At 42.3% G+C, this 14,544-nt stretch overlaps 1 protein-coding gene across 6 annotated transcripts in view; it reads left to right on the plus strand.

Annotated features, from left to right (window-relative positions):
* WWTR1 (WW domain containing transcription regulator 1) overlaps nt 1-14,544 on the plus strand; it is an 837,533-nt gene that overhangs the window by 246,395 nt on the left and 576,594 nt on the right. The window lies entirely within an intron of this gene.

Genomic DNA, 14,544 nt, shown 5'->3' on the forward strand with positions numbered 1-14,544 from the left:
AAGCCATTACTGCATGGAGGGAACATATTTTGAAATAATTCTGACCACTGATAGTTATGCAGAGGCATTTGTATTACAATGAAGACCAGAATATGGTAAATATTTTTAACGTAATTTGCCACGATAGTGGCCCTTTGTTTAGTGGAGTGTCTGTGCCTTACTGCTGTTTAAAAACAGTAGTGTAGTATATCATAAAATTCTCCATCTTTTTTCCATTGTTACAGTTATACGTGACAGAAAGCATCCTGAGACCAGGTTCTAGACATTAAATACTAAGACCCAGTGTCCTGTATTATTCACTCTGTCATCAGTGTTTTGTGCCTTTGTGGTCAGTTTGGTTTCACATTTTCCATCTGTTACTGCTTGTATATTTGTATCCCACATGAGCTCTTTGCTGTGTGCAGGTAGAGGACTGTTAAAGGTAGCTGCTTGTCCAGCTGTACCCTTCCCATTATGTACTATGTAGGCGGCATTAATTATCCTTTAGCTCTATTCGTTGGCCCAGTACCCTGGTGGTTAAATTGGTTATTGTGCCTGGTGTGTGGTTTGTCAGACATTGCTGACTGTTGATTGCATGTCTTGGTTAACACAGTGGGCAACTGTAGGGCCAGCAAAAGACATCTTTAATGATTGTCTTGCTGGCCCCTCTTCATGCTTTTAGAGCTGCTCCTGTACATTCTGAGACTTTTCATATTATTGGAAGGGCAGTGAAAGTGTTCATAGCACGTCATCTACCTGCCCCTTTGTATGTCGGTAGTAGTAGGGTGTAAAAAGTCTTGTTTGGAGGCTTGAAATAGTACCTGTTGGTGTGGCTTGCTAAGTAGAGGGGGTTGACAGAGTGGGTATAGTATGTAAGCCCCGATTTGCCATTGTACAGCCACCTAACAAGGTATACGGACAACTTATTTTTTTCACTATTCCCATCTACTGTATGAAAACAACTAAGTTTGTACTTCTGAGTCCCCTACTGGAGTTGTAAAACTTCTATACTCCATTAAATTTGCATTCACAAATGCTTTGGTTTCTTAACCGACCTAGGTCCGTTTTTGAAATGGGTATGTGGACCAGCCCATCTACCCAGTTAACAAAACTGAATGTTCTTTCAACCGTGTCTTATTTTGCACTTGGGTCCAGAGAAATCCCACCAGGAGTTTCTGCTCAACGGATAAGGTATGTAATCTAGTAGTACACACATGGAGGAAATCAAATCCCAAAAGCAGGTTACAATGATTTGTGTGTGTGTTTGTGTGTATATATGTAGTATATATATATATATATATATATATATATATATATATATATATATATATATATATATACACACACACACACACACACACACGTATATGTATGTATATATGTACACGTGCATAGAGAGATATGAGAGGAGAGAATAGTTGAAAAGTCAAGTATTTTCCTTTTGAATTTGTGTGACCTCAGAGAGTTGGCATGTTGAGTAGTGAGGGATCACATGTAAGGCATAAGGCGGCCTTGGCCCACTCCTTAGTAAACCATTTTGCTTTCTGTTGTAGGTTTTAGTAAAGTGCACTTTCAGGTTTATCATTTAAGCTTCTTTATGTGGAGTAGTGACAGTCAGTGACCACTTATGTTAATGCTATTGATCTCCACCACTGAAAGGCACAGTGGTGGTATGAGCTATGATGGGTTATATAGTGGCAAAATATTACCTTTATTATAGGTTCCCTTCCATTTTTGTTTCTTTTAGGTGCTGCTTTTCCACTTGACTAAACTCTGTATTTATTATTCACCTGTGATTATTGTAGCTGTCATTTTTACATCCATTTGACAAAGAAGGTGCAAGATTTTTTAATCTGTCTGACTTAGTTTTTCCCTTAATGGCAGTGTTTTGCAATGTATCTGAATGTTTTCTTTGAACTATCTTTTTACACCGTTGTATGTTATTTGTGTGACATTATTGCTTCGTAGGCTCACAGGAGGCTACTAGGCTAGTGGCCTTAGAGCCCTTTCAAGCCTAGTCATGTTAATCCCGAGTTGCCTCAGTTGTCCTTTGTTAGATGGATGTAATTTGCAGAGTGAGTCTATGATAAACACCGACTACCCCTGTCCATGTTCCACCCTCAAGGTGAATTTGCGGTCTCCCATCCATTTGTCCAGGTTGCACTTGAATAGGGTCAGTGAGGAGCTCTGCTTGACATGAATTGGAAGTTTATTCCAGAGTAGTGTCTGAGAGCTGTATCTGTCTCTCCAGCATGTTCTGTTAATGTCACAGGCTAGGTTAAGATCCCTACATGAGTGACTCTTGTGTTGTTTGAGTTGTGGATGTGCAGCAAATCCATCGGGGCAGGGTCAGAGACCACCCTGCAGGTGAGAAACCTCTGTGGTCTCTCCAGCTGCTGCAGGTGTCTGGTGAAGTACATGCAGAAGGCAGTATTGTACTCTATTAATTGTCTGATGAAGGTCAAGTACAGTGGAGGTATAACATCCTTAAACGTGGATGTTATGCCCTTACTTATGATTTTTGCAACATAGAAGGCTTTGCTTACCACCGTGGAAACTTGGTGGTCGAAGTTCAAATTGCTGTCTACCTGTGTTCCCAGATCTTGCACCAGTGAGTTTGAACTGTGGGGGGGAGGGTGCTGTCAATATTGTAATTATCAGGGAATTCCGCTTTGCCAGAGGGGGATAATAATAGTGCACTTGTTTGCGTTTAGTTTTAGACACTGGCTTTGGCATCAGTCATTTGTCTGTGTTAGCCCCCTCCGGTAGTATGTTAGATCTGCAACCAATTTGCAATAATCAGTGAACTTGGTAAGCCAAATGCCATCTACTTTAGCCCGGACTTCCAAGAAATAGATTCTAAACAGTAAAGGGCCCAGCACAGATCCTTGTGTTACACCACTGTTGACAGGTCTGCTGATGTTCTTCGTGTTTCACTGTTGCAGTCATCACATTTGGGTTATCTGCTTGCAGTAGCCCTCAGTCGGCCTGATTGTCAAAGTCTTGGGTCCTGCATCTGTTGCTGTCTCATCTTCTGTGACGTCAGGTAGTCAGGGGTATAAAGCATGCAGCCGACACCATTACATCAGTCTTTCTTGCTATGCGGTGCCCGAAGCAGAAGCAGTTCGCAAGTGCCGGTCGGCCGACTCCTGAAATTTTCGTTTTCGAGTTTCAAAACCAAAGTCTTCAACTAAAGCGAAGTACCCCATTGGGGAAACTTTTTCATGCTCTAAGCCAATGTCAGTAAAAGTCAATAATTGTATTTCTTGTGGAAAGCAAATACCTCATAAAGATTTCCATTCGTACTCTGTCCCTTGCCTAGGCCCTGACCACGACGTACCTTGTCGGTTTTGTGTCTTATTTAAACCACAAACTATTTGTCGTCGGTACATTTTTGCTTCTAAATATTTAGGTACTCTGTTCAATTATCCAGATATGTCTTCGGTAAGCCACCCGACTACCGACATTCCGAAAAAACGCAAAGATAAAGACAAGAGACAGGCCGCCTAGGTCCAAAGCTGCCGACGACACTTCTCCTAAGCTATTCGCCAGTTCACCGGTACTCAGTGAGGTGCTTTCGCAGCCCCTGATGCCCGCTACTTCAGATTCGCAGACCTCTACTGAGACCTATTCGGAGTCCGCGAGATGCTTCAACTGTGGAACCTGCGGATGTCTCTACCTTGGATGGGTCTGGAGCCGCTGTGTAGGCACCGGCTTCGGAGGGTGTGTTCAGGCCTACTGACTTGCATATTAAACTGATGCTGTCTTCTTCTTTTAGGCCTAAACCTCGAACCATGCCTAGGAAACAGACATCATGGTCAGGCTTCTATGCCTATAAAACAAGTAAGAATGGCTGAAGACCTTATAACTTTAATCAGGGGAAGCCAACCTTCCCCCTCTAAGAGACCTAGGACTGAATTTGCTTATGATACTTCTGACCAGAATTCTGAAATTTCTGTCTCCTCTGATGACCAGGATTTACCCTTATCTACCTATGAGAATTCTGATGCAAAGGACTCTATTCCCTCTGCTTCTCCCCCAGAGGATTTTTCTTTTGGTGAAACCTTGCATACTCTAAGGGAGCATTTTCACTGGGAAAGCCAGGATTACTCTGATTCTAAAAAGAGGCTTAGAGATTTCTTACTCCTGCCCCAACACAGGCCTTTAGTTATCCCTCCTTTGCTGGACATTGTTGTTGATGCCTTTTCGGAATCTAGCTTGGCCCCTGACTCTCTACCTCCTGCTCCCAGAAAACCTGATAGATATTACAGGGTTCCTGATTCTCATAAGTTCCTTTTTAAAAATCCTACTGCGGATCCTGAAACCATTTCACAGGGACCAAAGGGCATTAAGGCTACTACTGCCAAAAATCCTACCCCCTCAATAGAGATTCCAGGGCCCTAGATAGATGGGGTAAGAAAGTATACACCTCTGCAACCTTGGCCATCATGGCCTTTAACATATGAAACTGGTAATTTAAGTATCAGCAGCATATTATTGGATTGCTTAAACCGAAAATGATGTTGATTCCTGATTGTGCTGAAAATAAGGAGTTACAGGATTTAATGCATTCTGCTGAACAGGTTGAAAAACATACTTTGCAATGTGGTTTTGATTCACTAGAGGCATCTTGCAGGGCTGCTGTCACCGGGTCTGTACTTAGAAGGCATGCTTGGCTTAAGGAGCAATCTTTGCCAGATCATGTTAAAACTAAATTGCTGGATGCTCCCTTAAATCAGGACCGTCTGTTTGGCGACAAAGCAGAAGTTGTTTTAAAAAGATGGAGGAAAAAGCTAAATCTATGCAAACTGTTAAAGATTTCTTACAAGTGCAGCCTCCTAGATTTAGTTGGCATTGGCCCTCAGAAAAATTGGTCCTTTCCTGCCTCTTCCAGGCCTTCTCAGTTCAAACCCAGAACCAGCAGAAAACCCAGGCTTCAGTCCCAGGGTATGCACAGGACTAAGCAGTGGGGGGCTCCCACTTCCAAATCTGGGAGTAGTAAGACTCCCCACTATGGTAAGCTGTCTCAATGACAACTTTAAAACTTCCAAGCACTTCTCAACTGACTGCTCCTTTAGGGGGAAAGATTGCTCTACATGCAAAAAACTGGGAACTCATTACCCAGGACAAATGGGTTTTACATATAGTTTCCCAAGGATACAGATTTCACTTCCACACGTTACCAACCGCAAATGATTGGCCAGATCTACCCCCAAATCAGTGGGCAGAGGCTCAAAAGCAGGTACTCTCTCTTAAGATTAAAGGCTGTTCAGACTGTACCAGAAGAGGGACAAGGTTTCTACTCAAGACTTTTCCTAGTACCCAGAAAAGACAACTCATGGTGTCCTATTCTGGACCTGTCTATTCCAAAAACTTTTTGGCGATTCAAAAATTCAAGATGCTAACTCTTCACCAGTTGCTTCCCATGATAGGCAACGATGCCTGGTCGGCAACACTGGATTTAAAGGAAGCCTACCTGCACATCCCAATCAGGGAATCTTGCAGAAAATACCTACTCTTCAAGGCAGGCTGCATGCACCATCAGTTCTCTGCACTGCCCTTTGGCTTATCTACTGCACCCGGAGTATTCACATAGTGCCTAGCTCCAGTCATTGTATTTTGCAGGCAAAGAAATATTCAAATATACCCATACCTTGACGATTGTCTAATTCAGGCAGAAAGCCAGAACATACTTCTGAATCATCTGGCATTTGTACAAAAGGTGTCACTTTGTCTGGGATACACCATAAACGAAAATAAATCACATCTGGTACCCTGTCAACAAATTATATTCCTGGGAGCAAGCCGGAACACAACTTCCCATATGGCTTTCCTCACGCCAGAGAAACACATTAATTTGACAACTTACTTCAAACTAGTGGCCACAAAAACACTGCTATCTGCAAGGCAAATGCTGCAAGACTTGGGTTTCATGGCCTCATGCATTCTACTAATTCCATATGCAAGACTGCATATGAGGAAACTACAATGGTGTCTAAAAAGCTTATGGTGTCAACATTCTTAGGATCTAGAAGCAATGATTCCTGTCATATCTTGCCTACACTTAGAATTCCTTTGGTGGGCAGAGGCCTGCCACCAAAACAAGGGACTACCATTCACTCTACCCCCTGCCGCCCAAACCCTAACAGACGCATCAGACTATACATGGGGGGCTCACCTAGCAGGGAAGTGCATTCAGGGCCAATGGAACCCAAGTTAAATGCACCTGCATATCAATCAAAAAGAAATGTTGGCTGTACAGAATGCTCTGACAGCCTTCAAGGACCACATTCTTCCAGGACAATTAATGATAAAGACGGACAACATCACTGTTATGTGGTACATAAGCAGGGGGGTACACATTCTTACCCCCTTTGCAGACTAGCCATGGCTCTGTGGAACACAGCCTTGAGCTACCAAGTGCATCTTCATGCTCCATTCCTGCCAGGAAAACTAAATACACTGGCAGACGAACTAAGCAGAAATCTCATGGACCCACATGAGTGGAAACTGGAAAAAAAGATTTTCAACATGTTGACCAACAAATGGGGGATCCCAGATATAGACCTGTTTGCCTCCCCTCAGAACTACAAATTGGACAAATTCTGCACAAGGACTCCCCACAAGCAAGCTTGGAAAGTGGATGCTATGTCCTTCAGCTGGAAAAATCTATTAGGTTATGCCTTTTACTCCTCTGCCTCTCCTCTCCAAAGTGCTACTAAAGATCAAACAGGACAAACCAAGGATGATACTGATTGCACCAGACTGGCCACGCCAGTACTGGTACCCCCTCTTGCGCAGTATGTCACAGCTGGCCCCATGGCACCTACCTCAGACCCCTACCCTGCTGTCTCAGCAGGAGAGCCATATTCTGCACCCCCAGCTTCAAACCCGGCAGCCAGGCTAATTACCTAATCTCTCCATTACCATCCCTCAGTAAACAAGTGTTGGATGTCATTTTGGAAGCAAGGAGGCCTAGTACTAGAAAATCTTATGCTGAAAAATGGAAAAGATTCTGTGCCTGGAACCAAAATCAAGGGATGGCCACAGCAGTGCCCAATTTATCTCAGATTCTTCAATACTTAACTGAGATGCTTCACAAGGGCCTTTCCTTTTTCTCCATCAAAATTCACGCCTCAGCCATTTCAGCTCATTACAACACAGAACCACCCCTCTTTTCTCACCCAATGCCCTAGCAGTTCCTCAGAGGGGCCAAAAACTTAAGACCACCCAGGAGAGCCTCAACTCCAGCCTGGGACCTTAATTCTGTATTGGAAAAACTCACTCTTCCTCATTTTGAGCCAGCTGCAACTGCAGAGTTAAAATTGCTATCTTGGAAAACAGCTTTCCTTTTAGCAATCACTTCAGCAAGAAGGATATCTGAATTACAGGCCCTTATGGCAGTGGGAGCCTTTCATCAGTTTTTCATGCCGACAGGGTGTCCCTCCGGATCAATCCCTCTTTCATGCCCAAAGTGGTATCCAGTGTGGCTCTTAATCACTCCATTCATTTGCCAACCTTCTTTTCTAATCCACAAAACAAAGGGGAATGGATACTGCACTCCTTAGATGAGCACAGATAACTTAGATTTTACTTGGACAGGACTAAACCTCAAAGGAAATCTGAACAACTGCTGGTGACATTTGCTGCAGGGGCAGAGGGGAAGGCTGTTTCAAAGCAAACTATTTCTAAATGGACAGGCCATTAAATTCATTTCTGCTATAAGCACCGTGGAAACCCTATCCCCCAGGGGATTAGACCCCATTCAACCAGGGCTGCATCTTACCTCTACAGTCTTTCTCAGAGGTGTCCCTACCAGAGACATCCTATGCTACCTGGAGTTCTGTACATACTTTCACCAAGCATTACCATTTGTCAATTTTCTCCAAATCCAGAGCTGGCTTTGCCACTGCAGTCTTGCAGGGCCTTATAGCTGGCTTTAATGCTATCTAAATTCCTCCTCCCATCCTTAGCTTTGGGAATCTACACAAATGTGATGACTGCACAATGAAACACGAAGAACATAGTACAGTTGTGTACACTTACCATAAATGTAGATGTTCGAGTGTATTCACTGTTGCAGTCCTGGTTACCCTCCCTCCAGCCCCCTGACTTCTTTTGGCTATACCTCTATTCTCCTCTACTATACTTAAAAGCCTTTTGGTGTATTTGCTTTTTTTGTTTGCGGTATAACCTTGTGTGTATATATATATATATATATATATATATATATGTAATTGCTTCTCATTAAGGGAGGCACCTGACCTCTGGGGCAAGAAAAACTGATGTAATTGTGTCGGCTGCATGCTTTATACCCCTGACTACCTGACATCACGGAAGATGATACAGCAACCGACGCAGGTCCCAAGACTTTGATAATCAGGCCGACTGAGGGCTACTGCAAGCAGATAACCCAAATGTGATGACTACAGCAGTGAATACACTCGAACATTTACATTTATGGTAAGTGTGCACAACTGTACTTTTTTATTTGTACAGTTTACTGAGGCAGGATGGCGAAAGTCTTAAAAAGAGGAGAGAAACCCACTCTAATAAAAATCTGCCGGGCTTTGCCCAAGGCCCAGGACTCTGTGCACATACTGAATGATGGTCATCTGTTGGAGCTGTACTGTGAAGAAAGGACATTTGAACACAACCTTTCTTTTTTGTTTGTTTGTGTCTTTCGGCTTTTCCTGGTTAGGGGTCGCCACAGCGGAACTCCGGTCCGCTAATGATTGGCAGTTGATTTTTACATACCTGCTTGCCAGGCCTGATGCACAGCCTTCAACGAAGGTGCACCCATTCACGTATGTCTCCACACAGAAGACTCTCTAGCTGAGAATTGAACCAGACAGCGTCTTACTGTGAGGAGACAACGCTACCGCAGCACCACCACCGCGGGTTTCTTGTGCTTATATTGTAGCGATCAGAAATAATTAGTTGTACCTGTCTCCTTCATACTCTCATCCATGTGGTCTGGGGGAGAGGCTAATTAGCAAAGACTATCTGCCTCACTGTGATAGTTTATTTCCCTCAAAGGCAACCAGTCTGGTTGCTGGCCTATTTCTTTGCCTTCTGCTTTCTCTGGACCCTGACTTTGACATGTAAAGAAGTATTCATTTTCTAGTACACAAAATTAGTGAAGGTATTTATTTCATACCAATTTCCCTTATAGAATTATACAGTACCCCAGTTACAATAACGCCTTGTAGAACCTTAATTTCTCCTGATATGTCTGTGCGTATATCTAAATTTCTGTTGATCTTTTCCCAGTTAATGCAGTGGTTAAAAGGATTAAGGATGACCCTTGCTTAGCTTGAATGAATAGACAGGGTACTACTATCACCTCCCCAGCCCTATCTCATTCCTTCAAGCCCTAAAAAGATAATGCATAACTTATTCAAAGATATGTGGGTGGGGGAGGGTCAGCATTATGTGGTATGATGTGAGAGCTGGAATGAGGGCATCTCCTCTTATCCCCAGTGTCTTCTCACTGCAAGATATGTGCAAATGTGCTTGGTAAAACCGGTTAGTAAAGGTATTTTTCTTCTTATAATCCCTGATACCACCGAGTTAAGAGCAAATAGCAAAAGTAAATTTCACCCCCCAGTTGCAGTTGTACTAATTTCTCTAGGGCAAAGTACTGTGAAGTATAGAACACTGGGCCAGAGATGCTTTTGGGAAATACAGGAGACGACTTTTTTTTTTTTTTTAAACTAATTTTCAGGTAATTCCTTGTTAAATCTGTCAGTGGGTTTAACAGTGGTAGTGGAGGCTATAGGAGTGGCTATTTCCTGAAGCTTTATAGGTTCATAGGTTGGTACTAGGCTATTGGCCCTAGGGCCTATACAAGCCTAGCCATAACAATTTCCTGGATATTTCTTCCCACAATATTTACTTCCCTGGACCTCTGTCTAGCAGGGCGACTGAAGTGATCCCGGAGTGAATTTCCTATCTCCCATCCAATCGTCAAGGTTCCTTTTGAAGAGGGCCAAGGAGGAACTCTGCTTGACATGTATGGGCAGTCTATTCCAAGAGTATTGGGAGTCTCTGGGTCAGGAACCTATCCCTCCAGCGTGTTTTGTTCATTGTGATGACAAGGTTTAGATCCCTGGAGCGTGTGGCTCTGAGGAATTGGGATTTCTTTAAGTGGAGCATGTCCAATAGCTCAGGGTTTGACATGGCCTTGTATGTTAAGCAGAGATTGCCTCTGAGTAGATGATATGCCACAGAGTATAGCTGGAGTTTTATTAGACAGTCAGCATAGGACATCTGCTTTAGGCCTGTGATTCTTTTAGTGAAGTATTTCTGCGGCCTTTCCAGCTGTTGCAGATGTATTGTGAGGTACATACCAAATGGGGCGTTGTACTCTATAATGGGTCTAATGAGGGATGAGTACAGTGGGACAATGACCTTTTTTCTGGATGAAAAGCCCTTAGTGATGAGGTGTGCCATATAGAAGGATTTCCTGACTGTTGTGGTGATGTGGTTATCGACGGTTATGATTATGAAGATTATGTGCTGTTAGGATCATGAAACCCAAGGAAGAACCAAAAGACCTTCTGTGTTCATTGTTTACCATCATCCTATAGTTGATTATAGCACAGTGTTTATACAAGAGTGGCCACAAATTAGTGGACGTGTTCTATAGGGAAAATGGTGGTTACAGAGTGGAAAAAGATCAAAACGCAATTTATAGTGGCAACCTTAAAAGCCCAGGGTACAGGAGAAAAGGAGCATTTTTTTTTTTTAACATGCCAGGTGTAATTGTACAAAGTCCTTCTGACAGAAAACAGTGTGTGAATCGGTCTGTGTTCTTGTCAGGCAATTGGTTTGTGCAGTGCCAGCCCTCTGGAACTTTCTCAGTTATTACAGCTCTGGATTCTTTCCTGGTTTCAGCATTTGGAATGAAACTGAGTCTGTACATGCTTCGCAGTTCTTTTTGCTGCGCTGCAGTCCGTATGGCGCATCTGGGAGAATTTGCACCATATCCATTTACGGCATCGATGTTCATGTTTCTTTCTTAATTACACAAATTCCAGACTTGTTTCTGTGTAAAATGGAGATTGGTTTATCCAAATGTTTTTTAAACCAGTAATACTGTTAGTTCATGCATAACCCAAGGCTAAAAGATATCCTTGATAAGAATTTCTTCCAACAGTGTAGCCTAATCGGTATATTGTTCAGTTATGAAACTTGTGGCGGCAGAACACGAGTAGAAAGCATGCTTAAACACTGATCAGAACTTTTTTATTTTACTGCTTTTGCTAAGGATGTAGTCTGCATTGTTTCTGATGCTTAGCAGTATACAGCTACAGTGTTTGAACTGTGAGCTTAAGATGAACCCTTCAAAGCCAAGTACAGAAAGATGGATTCTGTTACTCCTTAGATCTATGATGTCCAAAAAAGTCTACACATTTCATCTACCCAGACCCTGTCTTTTCATGAGGGCTGGCTAGGTCCCCTTAATGTTTTAGGAATGTAGCACAGAAGGAAAATAATTGGCTTGTTAGAAAACAATGCATGTACCATGAACCAGCACATAATGCTTTCATGGACAGCAGGCTTTGTGCAGGATAGTGTAGCACTAAAATGCCATGCAAATCTACATGGTGAGAGTAGTCTGCCATACTATGTTGGGCAGTGCTGAGTACACTGGAATGTGTAAGCATCAGCTGCGTGGGTGTCCCATTCTTTGTATGATGGGGGTGGGGGTTAGTTGATTAAAGTCAATATGCTGTATATTGCTGGCATTAAACTGAAGGAGAGGAATCTGTTCACAACCTTTTTGGGTGGGGACAAAGATTAAAGTGATAGTCTGCTCCTTAGTAAATATTCTGTGTCCTATTCCATTTTCTTTGTTGCTGCATGTGTGTTTTGTTTTTAAGGCTGCTTTGGGATCTTACGTTGTGGTTGGTCACCTATGCAGTCCGAAACCTTCAGTTAAGCATAAGGAAAAGCAGTCTGTATCCTTTTATAAAAGGAGGCATTACATGTGTATATTTGTTCACTCCTCCTTTTGCAATAATAGTTTTTTTTTCTGTGTACTGAGACTTGTGATGCTCAGAGTTCATTTCTCAGTAGAACAATGATTAGAGAAAATTTGAGTTTAATGGTTAACAAATCAATGAACATGGTAATTTTTTACCAGTACTAACCAATCTGCAGGGCTATCACTGTTTCACTGTACAAACTTCTTTCTCCTCTTATGAGCTTACCCTTTTGCCAATATTTTGTTATCTCGCTGCCTGATAACTTATACCTTTATTTACTCAGCAGGGTCAGAATTCCTGTAATTCAGTTAAGTTCTTAGCCGTTTGTCTCCCACTTACACCTGTCCTTGCACATAGGTACTCTTGCACGTACTCATAAATGTCATTACATAACTTGATGTTTTCAATTGCATTGTCATCATGAACTGCATCTTTCTTATTACGAGTTTCACTTAAATCTTGTTGGATATCTCCTTAAAGATCTGTCTAAAGGGGTGAAACCACCTTTTTTGCCAAAAATTTAACAGTTTGGCAATTACACAACTTCACCATTATTTACCCACGCTAATCCACCACAATTATCGCTGGAACCCAAAGTGACGTAACTCCCTCCTTCCTGCCGGTAATAGTAGTGCTGTAACCTTGGCTGTGTAAGTTCAGACTTCTGAGTTTTGGAAGCAATTTTATTTGTAAACTAGAGTGAAAAGACCTTTGTTTATTGCAAAAACAAATTTGGTTTCACTCTTTAGAAGTGATCTTTAAAGCTGAGATAACATGTACTCTCTTCAATTGTGCAGGACTGTTGCTCCAGTTTGAACTGTGTGTGTATTGTGCAGGACTGTTGCTCCAGTTTGAACTGTGTGTGTGTCTGTGTAGGTTGATCTGTATGTGTGTGTGCATGCATGTGGTGCTATAGCTCTCCACAGCTCTCGGCCATCAAGCCCTCTTCCATAGATATTGAGCCATTTCACTCCTGACACAATATTCCCATTCCACAGTAACAGCTGACTGGAGGAGACCGTCATCCAGACAGTAGTAGTGGAACTTTTGCTCTTGCCTATACCCCACTCCTCCATGCCGCAGGGAGGCAGCACCCAAGTCCCAATGGTATAAGGGTTTGTCAAGGCTGTCCATGTTTCAAAACAGATCTTAATTGTCCCTATTCGAGGATCTACATGATGCTGCCCTGTACTTAGCATATGTCATCCAGGGCATAGGCTATAGAGGCATTTGTGTATTTTATAACCCCACTACCAGGTGGCTGATGTGAGCACTTTACTCCTTCCCCGTACGGTGAGCTTTGCTGAGGCTTGAGATCCCTTATCAGTTGTGGCCTTTGCTCTGCTCTTCTTTAAGTCATCGTTTGAGGTATATATACCTCTTCAAACACGTGAATTATCCTTGTTCTGATGAAGTCATTGTCTATGATGAAAGCACTTAACTAATGGATTTTGCTGGTGTTTGATTCAAATAAAGTGGAGTTTTCCTTGATGGCTACTGGGTGCACTACCTTTGGTTACTAGTATTTTTTCGTGCATCCTGGAACTTATCATTTAGGGAACATGTACATTAGTTACAGCAAGCAAAATTTCACTTTCCTTGAGGCTTTGCATGTATTGAGTAAAACCATTGTTTTGGTGTGCTCCTGTTTAGGGATGGATTTTATCACATACACATGGGCACACACATACACACACACTAGCAAAAAGCAGTCCACTTCCTTATCGATGTATGTGGAATCTTAGGTTAGAGCACTGATGACAGCATGACCGATTGCAAGCTCAGCCTGGACTACATTTAAAATGTCCATAAAAAATGTAACAATTGCCCTTGTGTTCCAGTACTGGTTATAATACAAACTACGGAAACCGGTGAAGAAAAGCAAAAAACAAGACAAATAAGACTAAATCATGCCATAAAAATGGCTATTGTAGGTTTATTTTGTATGGCATGTTTTAGTCTTCTTTGTCTTGTTTTTTGCCTTTCTTCACCTGTATGCTGGCCATTTGTGACAGTTTCCTTATTTGGTTTGGCCCTGCATTACTGTACATGCAGGGCGCTTTTACATTGCAGTATAATACAAACTAGTCATAAAAATGAGATCAGGTATACAAACTTTACACCATGTTGGGGTGTATATGTCACAAGTGGAAAAGTGGAATTGAGAGTAAAAAGAATGAACAACAAATTTGGCCTTGGAAATTGTAGGGGTAACAACTTGATTAGCAGACAAAGCAAGAGATAAATAATGGTAAAGTCGCAGAGTTCAAGGCGACAGAGGGACTGAGAAAGGTAAAACTTGTAAGGTGGCAGAGAGCAAGGAGAAAGAGATGCTATGTACATATTTACAGGAAGCAGAAATGAGGTAACCACAGTTTAGTGGTTTAAATAGGGTGATGTGAGAGGAAATTAACCTAGTACAGAGTTGTATTTGTTTTGTGTTTTGGCATTTGTGTTGTTTGTATTCGTATTGAATTCAGCACAGTGATCATGTCACAGATTTCTTAGATCCGTTTTTCTATGTATATCTTTTCGGTTTTTATGCCAAGTGGGATTCATCCCCAACAAGAGG

The sequence above is a fragment of the Protopterus annectens genome, chromosome 4.part1, assembly GCF_019279795.1.
Source record: "Protopterus annectens isolate FY-2018-M chromosome 4.part1, PAN1.0, whole genome shotgun sequence".
Classification (NCBI taxonomy): Eukaryota; Metazoa; Chordata; order Ceratodontiformes; family Protopteridae; genus Protopterus; species Protopterus annectens.